At 38.9% G+C, this 14,102-nt stretch overlaps 1 protein-coding gene and 1 long non-coding RNA gene across 5 annotated transcripts in view; one reads left to right on the top strand and one right to left on the bottom strand.

The window, feature by feature from the left end:
* Positions 1 to 14,102, bottom strand: part of LOC141401071 (uncharacterized) — a 184,230-nt gene that overhangs the window by 39,560 nt on the left and 130,568 nt on the right. For both annotated transcript variants that reach the window (XR_012412263.1, XR_012412264.1), the window contains exon 3: positions 1,135 to 1,320. This is a non-coding gene — a long non-coding RNA (uncharacterized lncRNA). The remainder of the gene's footprint in view (positions 1 to 1,134; positions 1,321 to 14,102) is intronic.
* The window catches only part of LOC141401067 (uncharacterized), a 123,658-nt gene that overhangs the window by 30,715 nt on the left and 78,841 nt on the right, over positions 1 to 14,102 (top strand). For all 3 annotated transcript variants that reach the window (XM_073980895.1, XM_073980896.1, XM_073980894.1), the window contains exon 2: positions 7,182 to 7,458. The gene's annotated coding sequence lies outside the window, so the exon portion shown is untranslated. The remainder of the gene's footprint in view (positions 1 to 7,181; positions 7,459 to 14,102) is intronic.

Genomic DNA, 14,102 nt, shown 5'->3' with positions numbered 1-14,102 from the left:
TAAAATGTGGAGCTATCAATTGGCCCGGCCAAGGCTGTACCCCTGAAGTACAAGGGGGGGGGGAGGGGGTGTTGCTCATCCTCCGCTTCTTACTCGACCCTTCCGCAAAAGGTTGTAACCATCGCAATGTTGCAAGCTAAAATTGACGGTGAAATTTATTTTCCTTTTCGCTACTATTTCGCTAACATGGATGCAACGTAAGATACTGCCGTTGTTGCTGTTAGGGAAAAAGTGTAGTGGTAGACTTTCTGGTGCAGCAATACAACTTCTATCGCAATAGTACAGTTAACGGCTAAGACCAGAGCAGTGACCCATTCTTTACATCCAATACATCTCACTGATGTTCGTATATTCGGATCCAACAGATCATGTCCCGGCGCGCCGCGGTGTTCTTCTCTATCCCATCACGGGCCAAAACAGCTCGAAGCAGGTATTCTGGGATATATTGCAGGAAATCAAAAACATAATTGTTGATGAGACCCCCCAGTTAATACGGTGCACAGAACCGGCCACCGTTGGATTGTCTCTGACTTATAGTAAAGTTTGATGGAAAGTAATTGCCTTGGACGTGATTTTTACGTCAACTACAAAAAACACGCCTATAACCCTAAAATGGGGTTTCATACTTTACAGATTTCTGCCATCAAAGTTAGTCCTTAAACGTTGAGTCTCATCGTAAAGTTTTATTTCGAACAATTTTGAAGTAAATCATGTTTTCAAGGTTGTTTCTAAGACTCATTGAATCAAAAGCATGAGGCTAAGATTTAAAAAAAAAATCAACTGTTCCTGGTGTACCTTCGATAATACGTACCTAAAATGTAAGGTTTTCCACATTAATATTTAACCCCAATCTGAGCTGCCTCAAGATCTAAATATTCAAAATTCCGATATACGCGACTAAAATATTTAGATCTTCTTTCACAATCCACGTAATTTTTACTGTATTTGGTATTAATTTAGTTTTGTTGCACTTTGCTTTTAGTCGTGCTGTTGGGATTTGTCTAGCCCATCTCTCATTTGTCGCTTGAAATCATTTTATGACATATTATATAGATACTCTCGAATAATTTTATAAACGCCAATACGTTTATCAACGAAGAAAACAATCAATAAAAAAAACACAAAAACACTTACCATTCCCCTTGAGGCAGCCCCTATCTTTACATTCATTCTCACAAAGCATCTCTGTCACTGGCATTTTATCTTGTCGTAGTGTCAGTTGCTTTTTTTGATTCAATTACAAAAAATGTTGATCAATTTCGATGTCTGCCAAGAAGAAGATAGCAGAGGAAGTTGGTTTGCAAAAGAAAAAAATCAAAGCTGAAATGAAAACCGTAATGATTTAAAGCGAATTATTTACACCAAGACGAAAACAAATAATATCAAGGACATAAAGGAGCCTATACAGGATGAAGGAAGAATCTTTGTTATTCGAAGCACGTGTAATTTGTCATGCGGAAAAATCATTGTAAATGACAACATGGTTAAACACAACCTACACAAATACACACACACACGCTCTCACAACGCACACATTTTGTAACTTAAACGACGACAACAATGACAATTTGACAAAAAACCAGTCAGAGATTGTTTGTCACCTAATCCCCTACTTAATAAAACAAAAGCACACAATACAAAGGAAAAAAGCGAGCGTTGATGTGACAAGAACAAACAGATCACCAAACCAAACAAACAGCCAACCAACCACAACATCAAATAAGAAAATATAATTTATCAAAAATTCTAAGAGTATCTTTCAAAAGACATAACAACGTCACGCTGAAGAAGCTATATGGTTATGACATTTATGCGTAGAACTCTTAGAGGTGTATATAGCTGTATAAACAGAACATCGCCCCCCATTCCGTGGCATATTCCATTACAAAACGTTGTACTTAAATTCAGTGAACTGTGACACAACAAATCGAGTCAAGCACAGAGGGCAGAAAGGCAGGAAGGCACACAAACAACATCACACGGTACTCTTGAAGCAACTTTAAATGGAAGGTGACCCCCCCCCTGGAAGTTTTTGCGAATTTTGAAACAACAATATTCATAGAGGAAAAAATCAAAAAAACAAAAAAAAATCGCCGGAGTGCTTTTTAAATAAATCGCGATTTAAGTTGAAATTTTTAGGGGTTTTTTAGGTTTTCACGATTTTGCTTGGTAACCGCAAGTGATTCTGTAACAGATTGACCTTTATGGTATTTACGTACGGCTTACCGGTTTTGAGATATAGAAGTTCAAATTGGGACAAGCACTGACTGCTTCTAAAACTGCTTATAAAACAGTGTAATGATTGCAATTTCCCAACTTAAAATTATATATCTCAAAAATGGTACAACCTAGGAAAAAGACATGAAAGCCAATCTTGTAGAGAATTTTCACAGCTACAACATTTTCTTTCGTCACATTCCGATAGGACTTGCGATTTCCAAGCAAAATCGTGAAAACCTAAAAAAACTTAAAATGTGAGCTTTGACCGCGATTTATTTAAAAATCCGTCCAACGATTTTTTCTCGTTTTTGGATTTTTTCACCTATGAACATTACTTACTTACTTAGCTGGCAAATTATAGAACATTTGTTCCATAGACCGAACTAAGAAAAGATCTCCATTTCTCTCTATTTGTTGCTTCGCACTCTGGAATACCGCGCCTTTTCATCTCATCATCCACTTGTTTGCGCCATCTATTCCTTGGCCTGCCAATTCTGCGTGCACCGCCAAGCAGTCCGTATTTACACGCCTTTTTAGCGGGTTCATCATCGCTCATTCTTATGATATGGCCTAGCCAACGCAATCGCAGCATCTCGATACGTTTAACAATATTGATGTCGTTGTATAGCAGATACAGCTCTTGGTTCATGCGACGTCGATATTCACCGTCAACGCAGATTGGTCCGTAGATCTTTCGAAGAATTTTTCTCTCAAACACGCCAAGCACTGCCTTATGTGCTTGCGCAAGTACCCAGGCTTCGGAACCATACATCAGCACGGGTAGTATCAGTGTTTTGTAAAGCGTTATTTTTGTTTGACGAGCTGTGGCTTTGTTTTTAAACTGCTTACTTAAACCAAAGCAGCATCTGTTGGCCAATACAATTCTTCTTTTTATTTCACAACTGATGTCGTTTGTTGTGTTTACGGAGGTGCCGAGGTAGACGAAGTCTTTTACTACCTCAATATTATAGGAACCAACTTCCACAGTCGGTCCGAGCTCAATGGACGCACTGCGCGTCGACACCATCAACTTGGTCTTCTCGCCGTTTACCACCAGACCCACTTTAGCAGATTCTCCTTCGACCTTCATAAAGGTATCAGTTACTTATTTTACTGATCGGCCCATGATGCCTATATCATCAGCATAAGCAAGTAACATGTGACTATTGGTGTAGATTGTGCCACTTCTTTTCACCTTCGCATCTCGTATAACCTTTTCTAGCAGGATGTTGAAGAGATCACACGAAAGGCTGTCTCCTTGTCTGAAACCTCTTTTGGTACCAAACTCTTCGGAGAGGTTCTTTCCTATTTTAACTGAGGACCTGTTGTCAGTTAAAGTCATTTTACAAATCCGGATGAGCTTTGCGGGGATACCAAATTCAGACATCGCTTGGAATACCTTTGAACGTAGCGGGCTGTCGAAGGCTGCTTTATAATCGACAAAAGGGTGGTAGGTGTCGATTTGCATCTCTTGGGTCTTCTCCAGGATTTGCCGCAGGTAAATATCTGTTTAATGGTGGATTTGCCAGGTCTAAAGCCGCATTGGTATGGTCCAATTATCTCGTTGACCATAGGCTTTAGTTGTTCGCACAATATCCCTGACACGATCTTGTAGGCAATAGGGAGTAGATTTATGCCCCTATAGTTAGAGCATACAGTCTTATCTCCCTTCTTGTGGACGGGGCACAGGATACTCAGGTTCCAATCGTCGGGTACTCGTTCTTCCTGCCAGATGGTGCTAACTAGCTGATGAATACACCTTATCAGCCTGTCGCCTCCGGCTTTGAACAGCTCGGCTGGTAAGCCATCGCCTCCTGCTGCCTTATTATTCTTTAGCCGACTTATTGCTGTCTTTACCTCATCTTGGCTGGGCGGTATACATTCAATACCATCTTCTGGGATAGGGACTGTGGTATCTTCGTCGTCTTCGCTACTATCGGATACCAACAGTTTGGAGAAATGTTCTTTCCATATCCTGAGCACACTATCTGTATCAGTTACCAAATTACCTTGCTGGTCTCTACAGGAGGATGTGTACCAAAGCCATCTGTTTGATATTTCACTCTTTGGTAGAATTTTCGGACTTCATTCTGGCTCCTGTACATCTCGATTTTTTCACACTCCCGTCTTTCCATTTGTTCTCTTTTTCCTGCGGAAAAGACGTTTCTCCTTTTCTCTCTGTATCTCTCTCGTGCGCTACGCGTTGCTGCGGATTGTAAAGTAGCCCTATATGCCGCATTTTTCTCTTCGGTGGCAGCACGACACTCCTGATCATACCGTGGATTCCTTGGTGGAGGTCTCTGGTATCCAAGTATGGTTGTTTGCATGTAGTGGGTAATGCTTTGCCATTGCGCTGATATGTTATCGGGATGGGGAGTGCTTTGATTAAGCAATTGGGCTAGTTGAGTGGAATATGCTGTGGCTATCTGTTGTGATTGCTGCTTACCGATGTCTAACTTTCGTGTTGTGTCTGTTCGTACTTTGTTTGCTACATTTAAGCGGGTGCGTATCTTTGCTGCAACAAGGTAGTGGTCCGAATCAATGTTTGCGCCTCGGAACGATCGTACATCCAACACGCTCGATGAATGTCTTCCATCGATTACAACATGATCAATTTGATTTCTTGATTTGATTTGTCTTGCTGCAGCAAAGTCTATCAGCCTCATACCATTGTCAGATGTTTCACTGCCCAGCAAACCAATCGTACCGACATCGTAACGAAATCGGAACAAAATTCGGACGATACGTCCGATATCTGATCCGAAATCGTAACGATATCTTAACGAAAGTTGTATGAAGTGGTTGACATAATTTCGGAACGAAATGTCTTAGCGACATCGGATCGATTTCGGTCCGATTTCCTAACGAAATCTGAAGAAAATCCTTGGTAAATTCGGATAGGAAATTTCTTTCCGACATTCGTTCCGATTTCGGTACAAAATCTGAACTATTTCCTATCCGAAAAATCGTTTAGAAATCGGAACGAAATCTGAACGACTTTGCTTCCGAAATTGTTCAGACGTGTCGGACATCAGACATTTGGTTTACTGGGTGTGGAGACTGAATTTCCCGACTGTTGGGCCAAAGATATTCTCCTTTCCAATTTTGGCAATAAAATCGCCTAGAATGATTTTAATGTCATGGGCAGGCAATGGTCATATGTTTCTTCTAAGCGCTCGTAAAATATATCTTTGGTTTGTTCGTCCTTTTCTTCAGTGGGAGCCTGAGCGCAAATAAAGCTGATGTTGAAGAATTTAGCTTTTATTCGAATTGCAGCAAGTCTTTCATTCACTGGGGTGAAGCTTGATACCAGATGTTTTAGCCTCCGACTAACTACGAATCCGCAACCAAACTCATGCTTTACGTCATGGCAGCTATAATACAGTGCGTCACCTTTAGGTGTTGTGACGCCTTTCCCAATCCATCGTATTTCCTGTATGGCAGTAATATCGGCCTTGTACTTTTCAAGTACATCTGCCAATGTGCAAACTGCACCTTTTTTATAAAGAGTGCGAACATTCCAGATGCAGATTTGCAGATCATGGTCCTTAAAACGTTTGCGGGGTTCGTCAACTTTAGAGGGGTTTGTTTTACTTTTATTTCGTTTTTTCATAGTAGGCTGTTTTTCTAGGGGAGGGTTACTAAACCGACGCCCAAACCCAAGTTTTTAACGTTCTTATGGGTGAACGCGCGGCACATGTTAGCTCACTACCTTTAACGGGTGTTAAAGGCAGTTCCCCTGGTGACACCACGGGGAGGTCTGTGTCCACTTGAGATGAAAGAGGGACGAAGATCAATCCTGGGCTTTGCCATGTTAAAACCGGTCAGGACCGTTCCTTGGTATCTTCCATCCCCTACGTCACCCCCCATTTTGAACTACCAGAGAATTTTCATAGCTACAACATTTTCTTTAGTCCCATTTCGTTAGGACTTGCGGTTTCCAAACAAAATCGAGAAAACCTAAAAAACACCTAAAAATTGAATCGCGATCTATTTAAAAATCGCTCCGGCGATTTTTTTTTTGTTTTTTGATTTTTCTCATCTATGAACATTGTAGTTTCAGAATCCCCAAAAGCTTCCCAGGTGTAAGCACCTTCCATTTAAAGTTGCTTCAAGAGCACCGTGACATGCAAAGTGTGGCTGGGCTTTGTGTTGCTTTATTTTGTTGTTGCCAAGGAATTATTTAGACCACACACTAACGCTTGCACACAAACAAACACTCATCCACTCACATATTGATATTCATAAAACTAAACTAACGTGTGGAAAACAGAGAGAATAAAAAACATAAAAGGAACCCAGGCAACCGAGGAGGAGTTTGTTACAATGACATGTTTGTTGGTTGAACGCATTTTCAAAGCATTTCTAGTAGGTCCTGTGCTTTATTTCACACTCATATAAAAAAAAACAACTGAAACGCTTATCGGTTTAGGCTTCTCAATGGTGTTCGTTATGTGCCAGTACCTCTAGTACTCTAGGTTTTATCTTCAGTTGAGTATCATAAAAATACAAAATATCTTAAAGTTTTATGAAGCATTTGGTTTTCAATAAATGTGGGTCGATGGGTGGTTAGGTAAGGTTAGGTGGATGCCATGCCATAGGTAGCAGTTCGAAATGAAATTCACTTTGACATGTCGACTACTAAGTGTCATAATGCAAGGGAATTTCTGTGGCAGATTATGGTTTTTATGCGTCTTCTTTAAACCAATGGGAAGCGATTCTGTGCATGAGGCGAGATTTTTAGAAATATGACACAAGAGGAATCAGGTTTTAGAGTCAGTTAAGGAACACAAATATTTTTTTTTTTTTTTTTTTGAATATTGAGACCAAGTTTTAAACATCGTTCAAAACACATACTCCATTTTATGGTGACAAAAGTAAATGAAAATTCCTTGAATATACTAAAAATCCACATCAGAGAAGGTTATTCAATTTGCATGCTTCTCTTCACCATATTGTAGGGTACTTTTTACATAACCCTCATATCAAACGATAGTTTTACAACATAAAAGATAATGATTAAGAATTGATGGCTTAAAAAGGATCTATAAAATTAACAACAACAACAAACTTCCAGCAAAACAACAGCAGCAGCAAAAAGACTCTGCAGAAGCAATATCGCCACCATCATCAGCAGCAGCAGGCTTAGCTGTTGAAAGGAAACCAGGAAAATCGTAATTTCCAAAAACAATTTTATCAGCAACAAAAGGATTATCATGTTGAGCATTGGTGTTGTTGGTAAGTATTATGGCTAATGGTTAAGCAAAGTTACCCTCTCTTTGTTGTTTTTAGAATATTAGATTTTAGTTGTTGTTGTTCTGTTTGGGCATGTGACATTTAATTAACACTTTGGGCTGCTGTATATGTCGTTGTTACTCCTTACTTCTTCCTGCTCTTTGCCACCACAATGTTCAATTGAAACAACACTTTCAGTCATCTTCATTTCTCTTTTTTGGATGTTTATCTCGTTTATGGTGTGGACGGGGTTTTTGTTTGACTTTGTGTTTTTTTCATTTGCCATCACCATCAATGTTGACCTTTTTTAATTTAATTACACTTCTATTTTCGGGGGTATTTTCTTGTTTGTCGGCACACAATTGTGTTTGCCAATTTTTGCTCGTTTATTTTGTTTGCTTTGGTTTGCCTTGTTTGGCTTTTGTTTTCGATATACCCTACCGCAGAGGCCACAATGTGGTTGAGAGTAAAAATGTGTACTTGTTTTAAATCAAAGGTTGGCACAAAATATCAAAAATCCCAAATCATATAAATTCTAATCAATCTAGATGAGTACTGAAGTGAAAGCCGGAAGACTTCAGATGGTGATATTTACCCCGAATTGTTATTTTTTATACACATGCATACAGGCAATCTTTGAAAATTATTTTTCGGCTGAAGGCGCTGAATGCTCTTCCATTGGAGATGACACTTACGCTCGATCTAAACATCATTTACTCTATAGTATGTGACCTTAGGAATCACCTACTCTATTGTAGGTGACCCTAAACATCATTTACTCTACAGTAGATCAACCTAAACGCCTTCTACTGTACTATAGATGACTTTAAACGCCATCTACTGTACAATAGATGACCCTAAACGTCATCTACTCTACAGAAGACGATCTTAAACGTGATCTACTCTACAGTAGATTATCCCAAACGTCATCTACTCTACTGCGGATGACTTTAAAAGTCATCTTCTCTATAGTATATGAATTTAAAAAACCTCATCTACTTTGCAGTAGACGACCCTAAACGCCATCTACTCCACAGTAGACGACCCTAAACGCCATCTACTCCACAGTAGATGACCCTAAACTCCATCTACTACAGTAGATGAATTTAAACTTCATCTACTCTACAGTAGATAACTCTAAACGTCATCTACCCTACAGTAGATGAATTTAAACGTCATCTACTCCACAGTGGATGACCATAAACGCCATCCACTCTACAATAGATGACTTTAAACGCCATCTAATCTACAGTAGATGACTCTAAATGGCATCTACTCCACAGTAGATGACTCTAAACGCCATCTACTACAGTAGATGAATTTAAACGTCATCTACCCCACAGCAGATGATCCTAAACGCCATCTACTGCGCAGTGGATGACCCTAAACGCCATCTACTCTACAAAAGTTGACTTTAAACGTCATCTACTGTACAGTAGATGACCCTAAACGTTATTTACTCTACAGCGGATGACTTTAAACGTCATCTTCTGTACAGTATATGAATTTAAACTTCATATACTCTGCACTAGATGATCCTAAACGCCATCTACTCCACAGTATATGACCCCAAACGCCATCTACTACAGTAGATAAATTTAACCTAAATCTACTCTGCAGTAGATGACCCTAAATGCAATCTACTATACAGAAGACGTCCTTAAACGTCATCTAATCAAGAGTGGATGACTTTTAATGTCATCTACTCTACAATAGATGACTTTAAACGTCAACTGCACTACAATGGATGACCCTAAACGCCATCTACTGTACAGTAGATGACCATAAACGCCATCTGCTGTAATGTAGATGACCCTAAACGCCAACTACTCTACAGTAGATGACTCTAAACGCCTTCTACTCTACAAAAGATGACATTAAACGCCTTCTACTCTACACTAGATGACCCTAAACGCCATTTACTCTACAGCGGATGACTTTAAACGTCATCTTCTCTACAGTATATGAATTTAAACTTCATCTACTCTGCAGTAGATCGATCTAAACGCCATCAACTCCACAGTAGATGACCCTAAACGCCATCTGCTCTACTGTAGATGACCCTAAACGCCATCTCCTCTACAGTACATGACCCTAAACGCCATCTGCTCTACTGTAGATGACCCTAAACGCCATCTCCTCTACAGTAGATGACCCTAAAGGTCATCTATTCTACAGTAGATGACCCTAAACGCCATCTGCTCTACAAAAGATGACATAAAACACCTTCGACTCTACACTAGATGACCCTAAAGGTCATCTATTCTACAGTAGATGTCTCTAAACGCCTTCTACTCTACAAAAGATGACATAAATCACCTTCTACTCTACATTAGATGACCCTAAACGCTATTTACTCCACAGGTGATGACCCTAAACGCCATCTACTCTACAGTAGATGACCTTAAACGCCATCTACTCTACAGTAGATAACCGTAAACGCCATCTGCTCTACTGTAGATGACCCTAAACGCCACCTACTCTACAGTAGATGACCGTAAACGCCATCTACTCTACAGTAGATGACCGTAAACGCCATCTGCTCTACTGTAGATGACCCTAAACGCCATCTTCTCTACAGTAGTGACCCTAAAGGCCTTCTACTCTACAAAAGATGACATTAAACGCCTTCTACCCTACTCTAGATAACCCTAAACGCCATTTACTCTACAGCGGATGACTTTAAACGCCATCTTCTCTACAGTATATGAATTAAAACTTCATCTATTCTGCAGTAGATGACCCTAAACGCCATCAACTCCACAGTAGATGGCCCTAAACGCCATCTACTCTACAGTAGATGACCGTAAACGCCATCAACTCCACAGTAGATGACCGTAAACGCCATCCACTCCACAGTAGATGACCCTAAACGCCATCTACTCTACAGAAGATGACTCTAAACGCCTTCTACTCTACAAAAGATGACATTAAACGCCATTTACTCTACAGCGGATGACTTTAAACGTCATCTTCTCTACAGTATATGAATTTAAACTTCATCTAATCTGCAGTAGATGACCCTAAACGCCATCAACTCCACAGTAGATGACTCTAAACGCCATCTGCTCTACTGTAGATGACCCTAAACGCCATCTACTCTACAGTAGATGACTCTAAAAGCCTTCTACTCTAGAAAAGATGACATTAAACGCCTTCTACTCTACACTAGATGACCCTAAACGCCATTTACTCTACAGCGGATGACTTTAAACGTCACTTTCTCTACAGTATATGAATTTAAACTTCATCTACTCTGCAGTAGATGACCCTAAACGCCATCAACTCCACAGTAGATGACCCTAAACGCTATCTACTCTACAGTAGATGACCCTAAACGCCATCTACTCTACAGTAGATGACCGTAAAACCCCATCAACTCCACAGTAGATGACCCTAAACGCCATTTACTCTACAGCGGATGACTTTAAACGTCATCTTCTCTACAGTATATGAATTTAAACTTCATCTACTCTGCAGTAGATGACCCTAAACGCCATCAACTCCACAGTAGAGGACTCTAAACGCCATCTGCTCTACTGTAGATGACCCTAAACGCCATCTACTCTACAGTAGATGACTCTAAAAGCCTTCTACTCTACAAAAGATGACATTAAACGCCTTCTACTTTACACTAGATGACCCTAAACGCCATTTACTCTACAGCGGATGACTTTAAACGTCACTTTCTCTACAGTATATGAATTTAAACTTCATCTACTCTGCAGTAGATGACCCTAAACGCCATCAACTCCACAGTAGATGACCCTAAACGCTATCTACTCTACAGTAGATGACCCTAAACGCCATCTACTCTACAGTAGATGACCGTAAAACCCCATCAACTCCACAGTAGATGACCCTAAACGCCATTTACTCTACAGCGGATGACTTTAAACGTCATCTTCTCTACAGTATATGAATTTAAACTTCATCTAATCTGCAGTAGATGACCCTAAACGCCATCAACTCCACAGTAGATGACTCTAAACGCCATCTGCTCTACTGTAGATGACCCTAAACGCCATCTACTTTACAGTAGATGACTCTAAAAGCCTTCTACTCTACAAAAGATGACATTAAACGCCTTCTACTCTACACTAGATGACCCTAAACGCCATTTACTCTACAGCGGATGACTTTAAACGTCATCTTCTCTACAGTATATGAATTTAAACTTCATCTACTCTGCAGTAGATGACCCTAAACGCCATCAACTCCACAGTAGAGGACTCTAAACGCCATCTGCTCTACTGTAGATGACCCTAAACGCCATCTACTCTACAGTAGATGACTCTAAAAGCCTTCTACTCTACAAAAGATGACATTAAACGCCTTCTACTCTACACTAGATGACCCTAAACGCCATTTACTCTACAGCGGATGACTTTAAACGTCACTTTCTCTACAGTATATGAATTTAAACTTCATCTACTCTGTAGTAGATGACCCTAAACGGCATCTAAACGTCATCTACTCTACAGTAGGAGAATTTGAACATCATCTACTCTGCAGTAAATGTCTTTAAATGAGATCTACTCTACAGTAGATGACCCTAAACACCATCTACTCTACAGTAGATGGATTTTAAACGTCATCTACTCCACAGTGGATACGCCTTAGTGTCAATATTATTCAGATAATTAGTAATGATTTCTAATAGCTATCCCAAGACTTCATGTTCTAAATAATCGATGACCAAAGACCCAACCTGTGAATCACCTTTGTGATATTATAGTGTATCATTTGGTCTGTTTCGCCGCTTCCAGTTTTCTTTTTTTCATTATTTTGTTTTGATTTTTGTTTGCAGAAAGAGAAAGCGTGTGTGTGTTGGTGTTGTCAGAAGAAATCTTTGTTTGGCCTTTTTGAATGTCAAAAAACAAAAAATTCGGACGTATTTATCTTTTGTGTATGCAAAAGGTCATAGGCCACCAAACAGGTTTTTATTGAGGTGGTCGTTGTTGATTCACTTAACGGCTCACAACATTTGCTCCCACACACATGTATGCATGCACGCACATTCATAACACTCTGGCACTCCTTTGGACTAACGATTTCAAGGAGGAAAATGGATTATTTCAGCTCTGTACATTAATAAGTAAATAGCTGGGCAAACAAAAGGCAATATTCACATGCATCCATACCCATGATGAAGCAGTAATGACTTCTGCTCAAGAAGAAAAGAAAAAAGCAAAATATATACAAAATAAGCTTTAAACACATTCTTTGGGTCATATAAGAGAAAAAGCAACAACAACAACAAACGCTATAATGTCAAGAAGCAGATGATGGTGGTCCGTAAAAGTATATTAACCTGTCATAAATTCCCTAAAAGAACTTTCAACAAAAAATTCCCCAACTCTCAGATGTCTCAGGTGAAAACAAGCTTCCAAAGCAGTAAAACCAAGGCATCCCGAGTGTTCGTTCAGGTGTGAGTTGCTTTTGAAAATGTGTCTGCTTTGTTTCTAAGTAAATAACCTTATAAAAGTGGCATACTTTTAGGCACACAACGAAAATTCATAAATATAGAATACATTTAGGATTTGCTTGCTTGGCCCGTGCTGTTGATATGTTTTGTTTCTCCATATAATCTCTTTTAATTATGATGCCTCTTTTCATATTCCATTTGAGGAAGAGCCAGAACGACAACAAATCTGAAATAAAATTTTATAGCATAACAAATAAAGTGAAAAAAACAGATAAAGAAAGTCGGGGGAAAGGGACACATAAAAGTTGGCAATGTGTGGAACACGGGTAAATGTTCCCTCCAACAAGAGGTACAGACAACAACAACAGTAATGACATCAGAAAAACTACTTAACATACAAGCTTGTGAAAATAAGTAATTAATGTTTTATTAAGAAATTAATCTCACAAAAAATGAAAGACAAATATTGAAGTAAAGTAAAGAAGAGGAATAAAGACCTGTGAATGAATGAATAAATGGTTGGAGAAGTTAATATGCCAAAGGTAAGAAAAAAAAAACAAAACATTAAGGGAATATTTGAGTGTATTTATGGCAAAGGTTATGAGAAGAAGATACAAATGAAATTCTTCCAACCTTTTCGAAATTAGTGGGCGATTAAGAAACATAACATTCGTCAGTTGCTTATGTAATTTCACTAATCCCACCTGTTTTTTCCTAGTGATACAGTCTTAAATAGAAAAACTCTTCATTAAATATACTCCAAAGAGCATAATTCCATTTATTTACAAGACAAAATAATGTTTCTTCTACGAAAAAAATTGCAATCAATGCTAAAAGAAACAAATCTCTACAATGTCCATCAATATTTTATCATGACAAAACACCTAACGAAGAGGACGAATGTAAACATGGTATTAAACAAGCTCAACGAGACAAATAGAATGCAAATATTTTTCTAAAAAAAATCTTAACAAAGTTAGAATAGGACTTATGTCACATTATTGTTTGGAGAAAATTCATTCATTTGAATAAGGATTCCTTTAGAAAATATAAATACTAAGAAATACTAATCTTCAAATAATGCATTCAATTTGGTAAGCTTTCATATAATGAAATGTTGCATACTCTGGGGAGTGTATTAAATACATTTTGGTAAACGATGTCATGACAGAAATTACGGTCATGATGATGTTTTTTTCCTTAGAAAGGAGCAGTAGAT

This window comes from Musca autumnalis, unplaced genomic scaffold (assembly GCF_047663935.1).
Source record: "Musca autumnalis isolate F117 unplaced genomic scaffold, ASM4766393v1 scaffold_4, whole genome shotgun sequence".
NCBI lineage: Eukaryota > Metazoa > Arthropoda > Insecta > Diptera > Muscidae > Musca > Musca autumnalis.
The sequence above is the reverse complement of the archived record's forward strand: the minus strand, read 5'-3'. Positions and strand labels throughout refer to the sequence as shown.